Source organism: Crocuta crocuta, unplaced genomic scaffold (genome assembly GCF_008692635.1).
Source record: "Crocuta crocuta isolate KB4526 unplaced genomic scaffold, BGI_CrCroc_1.0 scaffold29, whole genome shotgun sequence".
Lineage (NCBI taxonomy): Eukaryota > Metazoa > Chordata > Mammalia > Carnivora > Hyaenidae > Crocuta > Crocuta crocuta.
The window spans coordinates 4,900,763-4,908,221 of NW_027533280.1; the positions used below are offsets into that span (position 1 = coordinate 4,900,763).

Consider the following 7,459-nt stretch of genomic DNA (forward strand, 5'->3'; position numbering starts at 1 on the left):
GGGTCCCTGGCTCGCCCCGCCCCCCACCCGGCGCGCTCCCGGGCGCGGCCCCGAGCCTGGCCTGGGCCTCCCGCGGCCCCGCGGATGGACAAAGGTCCGCCCGTGGAAGCCAAGCGCGAGTCACGAGAACCCTGTCCCAGGCGAGCCTGAGGGAAGGGGTGGGAGGAGGGAACCGCTTCCTTCCTCCTGCGGGATGCGGTGGGGGCGGAAACACTCTCCTCCCCGCCGCACACCCTCGGGGAAGCGGGGCCTGACTTCTGGCGGCGCCCCCGCCCTCACTACCTCGGCGTGGCTCTGGGTGGCTTTGCCGGTCCCCTGCGCTGCATCTGCCACGTAGGGGTGGGAGACTGGGCAGAATGTCCTCAGGGTCTGGCCAACCCTGAGGCTGTCAGGACACCCCTGAATGGGGGCCTGTGTCTGGCAGTGGAGCGGGGGTCCTTGCTGGGGGCTGGTATTGGCAAGGAGGACAGAGCTGCAGTCCGAGCCCCCTTGCCAGGCTGACTCGAACCCACCTTCCCGGAGCTCCCGTGTCCCTCCCCCCGGGTTCCTCCAGCACGCCGCTCACACTTCATTCCGGGGCTGTGCTGGCATCAGTTTCTGGGAGCTTCCGTCTTCCTAAAAAGACCATTTGTCCCAAACTCCTCAGGGCAGAGGCACTCTCCTGCGCACCTCCCTGCTTCTGGTTTAATTGGGGTGGGAGGAGTCTCAATCCTGGGCGTCCTGGGAGCTTCCCTGTGACAGGTCACCACAAACCCAGTGGTTTAAAACAACACGAGTCCCGAATCTTACAGCTGTGGAGGTCGGTAGTCGAAATGGTCTTAATAGGGTTACAGTCACGGTGGTGGGAGGGCTGTGTTCCTTCTGGAGGCTCCAGTGGGGAACTCGCTCCTTGTCTTTTCCAGCTGGTGGCTTCATTGTGACCTGTGCTTTCATCATCCCATCTCCTCTAGAGCTGGCCTTCCTCCCTTCAAAGAAGACCCCCTTGATTACACTGGGCCCATCAGCAACACCCTTGACTTAATCACACCCTTTCCCCAGGTATTCACGGGCCTTGGGGCTTAGAATGGGGACATCTCTGGGGGCCTGTAGTCTCCAGGGGTGTTGTTTCCATTGGCTTCCATTGAGTCTGCTCTTCCCAAACCTGCCCCCAACCTCTTCCTGGGCAGTAGGCTTTCTTAAAAACATCTCAGTTCAATCTGACTTCTCAGTCACATTTTGTTATTACAACATTCTTATTCTGATCCCTAAGCCACAGTCTGGTCCATTTTAAACATCAACTTTTTTTTTTTAATTTTTAAATGCTTATTTATTTTTTGAGAGACAGAGAGACAGAGCATGGGTGGGGGAGAGGCAGACAGGGAGACACAGAATCCAAAGCAGGCTCCAGGCTCTGAGCTGTCAGCACAGAGCCCGACACAGAGCTTGAACTCATTAACTGGGAGATCATGACCTGAGTTGAAGTCGGCTGCTTACCTAACTGAGCCACCTGGACACCCCTCAACCTTCTATTTTATTAAAAATGTCCCTCCCCCCCTACCAATGCCAGCTGGACAGAGTGGAGAGGATATGTGCACTGAACGGGCCCCTGCATTCACTCCCTCAGGGTCTGGGAAGGGAAGAGGTGGAGAGAACAGGTAACAGGTATCTCCCCACCTAAACCCCTCCACCCCGCCACCTGGAAGCTGTGATCCTCCTTCCGTGGGTTTTAACAATTGGTCCTGCCTATAGTTACAACTTAGTGCAAACAGGTGGTGGCCTCAACAGGCCCTAGGAAGGCAAGGCTCAACCTTGGCCCAGGCCTGATCTTCTGGCTGACCCCTGCTGGAGGCATCTCTCATTATCCCTCCCTCCCGGTGATGCCTCCCTGCCCAGCTCTGCAGCAGGCCCCGGGGAGGCCAGCAGTCGCCAGCCTCACCTATGCTCTGGGGACTGGGGCCACCAGCAGGGACTTATTTCCACACCTTTTAGGGATCAGGATCCTGAGAGAGCAGGTCAGCAAGTCTGGAGAATTTAGTAATGTTCTCAAGATTTCTGTGCACAGAAATACCTCTACTACTCAGGCTTCTCAGTTGGACAAGAAAAGAGCTCAAGTTTGTTACATCTTTATCCCCAGCTCCGAGTTTGGCACGTAGTAGGTGCTTTACATTTCTGCTGCATGAATTAATAAGTGAATACTGAGCATAATAAGATAAGGTACCCACCATCAGGGTTTCTATTCAACATTGTACCAAGACTCTAGCTAAGGCAGTGAGACCAGAGAGGAGATGAGAAGGACAAAGATTGAAAAGAGAAAACCTTTGGGGTGCCTGGGTGGCTTAGTCGGTTAAGCGTCCGAGTTTCACTTAGGTCATGATCTCGCGGTTCGTGGGTTCGAGCCCCGCGTCGGGCTCTGTGCTGACTGCCAGCTCAGAGCCTGGAGGCTGTTTCAGAGTCTGTGACTCCCTCTCTCTCTGACCCTCCCCTGCTCACGCTGTCTCTCTCTCTCTCCTAGAAATATAAAAAAAAAAAAGAGAGAAAGAGAAAACCTTTGATCTGTAATCTATGTGATTGTCTACCTAGAAAATCCAAGAGACTCAACCGAGTAGCATTGGACGCCCACCGTGTGGTAGGCAGGCTCTTTTTTTTTTTTTAATTTTTTTTTTCTTTTTTATTTCTGGGAGAGAGAGAGAGAGAGAGAGAGAGAGAGCGTGAGCAGGGGAGGGTCAGAGAGAGAGGGAGTCACAGACCGAAACAGGCTCCAGGCTCTGAGCTGGCAGTCAGCACAGAGCCTGACGCGGGGCTCGAACCCACAAACTGCGAGATCATGACCCAAGCGAAAGTCGGACGCTTAACCAACTAAGCCACCCAGGCGCCCCAGGCAGGCTCTTTTTTGACGCTTAATATAAGATAAAGGAACAGCTCTGTCCTCAGAGAGCTCCCATTTGAGTTGGGGAGGCGAGAGTGGAGCACATTCCTCTATGCTCCAGAGTCTAAGAGGCCAGTAGTCTAGGATGGGGAAAAATTACTTCATTTTCAATAACCTCTAACTGAAATTGAGCCATTTCCTTCCATGGTGAATGTAGGTAGCAAATCATCCTTGTATTGGCAGTACCCACGACTTCGTCATAGATCGAGATCACAGATGTCTTCAAATCACAAGATAGTTACTGCAGACACCTTCAAATATAACTCACCCTTCACCACTACTGCAAAATTACCAAAGTAACTAAACCAGCTGTTAGTTCTCATAGTTTAAATATGTTAGCAAATAACTTCATTTACTTATCACATTTTAAAAAATAATTCAATAACTGCATTTCAAGATAATGGGTCTTTGGTAATGGAATGCATTCTATATCATGGATTTAAAGACATTACCCTGAGGGGAGGACTCATGACACAAAAGAGACTAGGAGCTCCAGCTTTAGAGGAAGGACTTGGCTTGGGCAAGGCTAACACAGTTCTCTTGCACAAGGGAGCCCCTGCCCCAACCTTCACATCTCTTCCCAAGCAGTAAGCCCGGCTTGCTCAAGTATGTGTCTGTCACAGTTCCAGGAGCTTTCTGGGTGCCCGCCTTTTGATGTTCATGGACGTTCTAAGGAAGGTCAAAACGCCCCCTGCTCTGGGTCTGCTTGTGCCCCAGGCTGGCTGGCACTGGGCCAGGGCATTGGCCAGTTCTGGCTTTACTCTGGTGGGAAGAGAGAGGGCTGCCTCGGCTGGTTTTGGTTCCTCCTGGCCAGTGTCTTCAGCTGCTGCCGTTGATCACTTCCCTTCCTAGGGCAAAACCAGAACTTAGGAGAACGCAAAACACAGAAAGGAGGAGAGAGGAGTCCATGAGACCTCAGCAGGGGCCCTGTTTGGATTTCCCAGAGCTACGTCTGCGTCTGGGTCTCGAGGCTGCCTTGCCACCAGATAGGACTCATCTATAGCAGTGACGGCCAAACAAGGCTTGCATTCCTATGCATGATCACATAGCTACATTAAAAGGTTATGGCTAGGGGTCCCTGGGTGCCTCAGAGGGTAAGTGTCTGACTCTTGATTTTGGCTCAGGTCATGATCTCAGGGTTCTTGAGACTGCGCACTGTTTCAGGCTCTGGGCTGACAGCATGGATCCTGCTTGGAATTCTCTGTCTCTGTCTCTGTCTCTCTCTCCCACAAAAAAAACAATGCTTTTTTTTTTTTTAAAGGTCATGGCTAACTCTGACCCCCTTCTCTGATACTTGGTTCAAGCTTCTGCATCATACACAGTTCAGAATCATCTGGAAGTAGAAAGAACATAGAAGTTGGCATCGAAGAGACCTGGGTTTAAATTCTCCCTCCATCCCTTCCCTTGATAGCTGGGTGATCTTTCAATTAATTAAGGAATTAAGCTTCTGAGCACAACTATGTGCCAGGCACTGAGAACACAGAGAAGAACAAGACAGACAGGTCCCGCCTCCTTTCGTGGAAATTTCTCTCCATAGGGATGCACACAAAGACCTGATGATGGTTATGAAAGAAATGACCAGGGAGTTATGACAGAGAGTTATAGTGGTGGGGGTAGAGTTGAGGTCCCACCAAGGTAGGATGGTTGGGGAAGGCCTCTCTGTGGCATTTAAATTAATACTGAAAACTGAGGTAGAGCCAATCATGAAGGGAGGGGAAAGGCTTCTTAGCAGTAAGAACAGTATGTGCAAAGGGCCTGAGGTGGGAAAGAGCTTGGCCTGTTGAGAAACCAAAAGGAGACCAGAATTATCCAAACATGGGAGGAGGGGAAGAGAGTAGGTCAGAGAGGGAAGCAGAGGCCAACAGGAAGTACTGGAGTTCATATGAAGTGCAAGAAGCCATGGGAACTTTAAGCAGGGGAGGGACATAGTTTGATTTAAAAAAAATTATTGTGGTAAAATACACATAACATAAACTTTACCACTTTAACCATTACAGAGTTTACAATCAGTGGCATTCGGTACATTCACAATGATGTAAAGCCTTTAGCACTGCTCAGTTCCAGAATTTTCCATTATCTTAAAAGGAAACCCTGTACGCATTAAGTAGTTGGTCTCCATTCCCAACTCCTCTCCAGCCCAAAGCACCTGCTTTCCATCTCTATGGATTTGCCTATTCTGGACATTTCTTTTTTTTTATTTTAATTTTTTAACATTTATTTATTTTTGAGAGACAGAGACAGAGCATGAGTAGGGGAGGGGGCAGAGACAGAGGAAATCCGAATCCAAAGCAGGCTCCAGGCTCTGAGCTGTCAGCACAGAGCCTGATGCAGGGCTCAAACTCACAAACTGTGAGATCATGACCTAAGCTGAAGTCGGACACTTAACCGACTAAGCCACCCAGGTGCCCCTGGATATTTCTATATATGGAGTCATACCATATGTGGCCTTTCATGACTGGCTTCTCTCACTCGGTGTGTTTTTGAGGCTCCTTCATGTTGAAGCGTGGATCAGTACTTCATTCCCTTATGGCTGAACATCCCATCAAGTGGCTGTAGCCATACAGTTATTTGATTCTTTCATCCATTGATAGAATTTGCTTTTACTGCAGTTAACTCTGGTTGGGTAGGGATGGATCTCAGGGAAGGCAGGCGTGGGAGTGCAGGCCAGAGAAGGGCGTGGATTCCAGAGGTAGAGCAGATACGAGAACAGTGTGTGGCCTGGATGTGGGGGGGGCGGGGGGGGGAGGACGCGCCTGAGTACCCTGCGGTGCCCTCACCGAGATGGAAAACCCTGGGAAGGGACACCCCAGCTGTCAGTGATAATGTTTGGTTTGGATTGTCGAAGTGGAGGCGTCATGTGGGCAGTAGGATTTGAGTCTGGAACTCGGCAGAGAGTGTTGGGGTGTGATGTTGTGACAGAAGAAATAGACATTTCGGTCTTCATCCGTGGCTCCGGGCCAGAGCTCCTGAAACCCTTGTAATTTCCTAAGTGATAAGAGCACAGGGAGCGTCTTAGCATCTTTGGGAGCCCCTAAGGATGGGGGGCTGGTGGCCAGGGGTTAGAACATTCAGTCCCACCCCTACCTGTTCCCCGGGGAGGGGAGAGGGGCTGGAGGCTGCGTTAGTCACCGGTAGCCAGTGACGGAATCAACAGGGGCTGCATGATGGAGACTCTGTTAAAAACTAAGGTGAAGAGGCCAGAGAGCTTCCTGGTTGGTGAACACGTGGAGGTGCTGGGAAGGCGGCGTCCCTGGAAGGGGCGTGGAAGCTCTCCATGCCACCTCCCCAATACCTTGCCCTAGGCATCCCTTCCATCTGGCTGTTTGTGAGTTGTGTCTTTCTAGAATAAATCCTAAATTATAAGTAAACTGTTTTCCTGAGCTCTGTGGACCATCCTAGCAAATTATCAAATCTGAGGAGGGGTCATGGGAACCTCTGATTTGTAAGAGAGACACAGGTGACAACCTATGCGATTGGTGTNCTGCGCTAACTCCAGGCAGTTAGTGTCCAACTCCTGGGGGTGGAGCACCCACGCATCTGTTGGAACAAAAGTATGGAATGTAGAGAAACACACGGAGGTTTTCTTTGAGAAGATCATCAGCTCATAGCTGAAAACCCTGGACCAGGCGGAGACCCTCCTCCTTCCTCGGGTGTAGACAAAGGGTCCACCTGAGCTAGAGGGCTCTGCCCTTCCTGCAGAGGGACTACAAAGAGGTCTGTCTTTAAGCGAGGTAAAAGGGAAAGCCATCAGTGTGTGGGTCCCAGAGGCCAGGAAGCCAGCAGCGTGAGCGTATCAGAAGCCGATGGGCTGGGCGAGGAGGGACAGTGCAGAGGAGGGACGTGGAGAAGAGACACAGGAACCCCTCACGGAACAATGGTTGCTCATGAAGGGGCGCCTAGAGACGGGATGACAGACGGAGGGCTGGCAACCCACACAGCCCCCAGCCTAGATGGCACCTGGAACATAAGATCGTCAGACTAGGGTGTGCTGAGCATCCAGTCCCCACTTCGTGGAGAAGACAGAGACTGAAAGTTAAGTGCAAGGCCACACAGCAGGTAAGGGGCAGAGCTGGAATGGGAGGCTTCTCCATACAGGGTTCTCAATGGGCTCCTTCCTCGCCTGCGGCAGGAGCAGTGGGTGCTAATGTTTGTGGGGTGAGTTCGACAGTTCTCTGGAATCTTTCCTGCCTACTGACGGGGGTGAAGTGGACAGAGGACCCTGGAAGTATTTTCTGACTCTCGTGTTGATGAGCAGAACCTCAAACTAAAGGATTGAGCAGCACTGCCTTGTTCCACCTGCTGGTTACTCATGGAAACTACTCAACAATGTGGTGCAGCCTGCCAGCTGGGGAAGGTTCGACCAGATGGGTCCCACATCGGCCCAGAAGCAGACCTGGGATAGACTCCCCGCAGCTTCTCTGCACTCGGGAGATTAGTCTAAACCCACCTTTGTGAGTCCATCCTCCTTGCCATTGTTTCCGGAAAGGGCGTGTGATGCCATGCTCTGACCACTGAGACCCGGGGGGTTGTCTGCTGGGGCCTCTGCAAAGTGCC

The 7,459-nt window shown here is 51.6% G+C and overlaps 1 protein-coding gene and 1 long non-coding RNA gene across 2 annotated transcripts in view; one reads left to right on the top strand and one right to left on the bottom strand.

The window, feature by feature from the left end:
• Positions 1 to 810, bottom strand: part of HVCN1 (hydrogen voltage gated channel 1) — a 36,900-nt gene extending 36,090 nt beyond the window's left edge. Inside the window, exon 1 of the mRNA XM_077747970.1 lies at positions 790 to 810. The gene's annotated coding sequence lies outside the window, so the exon portion shown is untranslated. The remainder of the gene's footprint in view (positions 1 to 789) is intronic.
• LOC144218136 (uncharacterized) overlaps positions 1 to 4,406 on the top strand; it is a 6,263-nt gene extending 1,857 nt beyond the window's left edge. The window contains exons 3-4 of the long non-coding RNA XR_013331058.1: positions 903 to 1,038; positions 4,167 to 4,406. This is a non-coding gene — a long non-coding RNA (uncharacterized LOC144218136). The remainder of the gene's footprint in view (positions 1 to 902; positions 1,039 to 4,166) is intronic.
• The last annotated feature ends 3,053 nt before the right edge of the window (positions 4,407 to 7,459 follow it).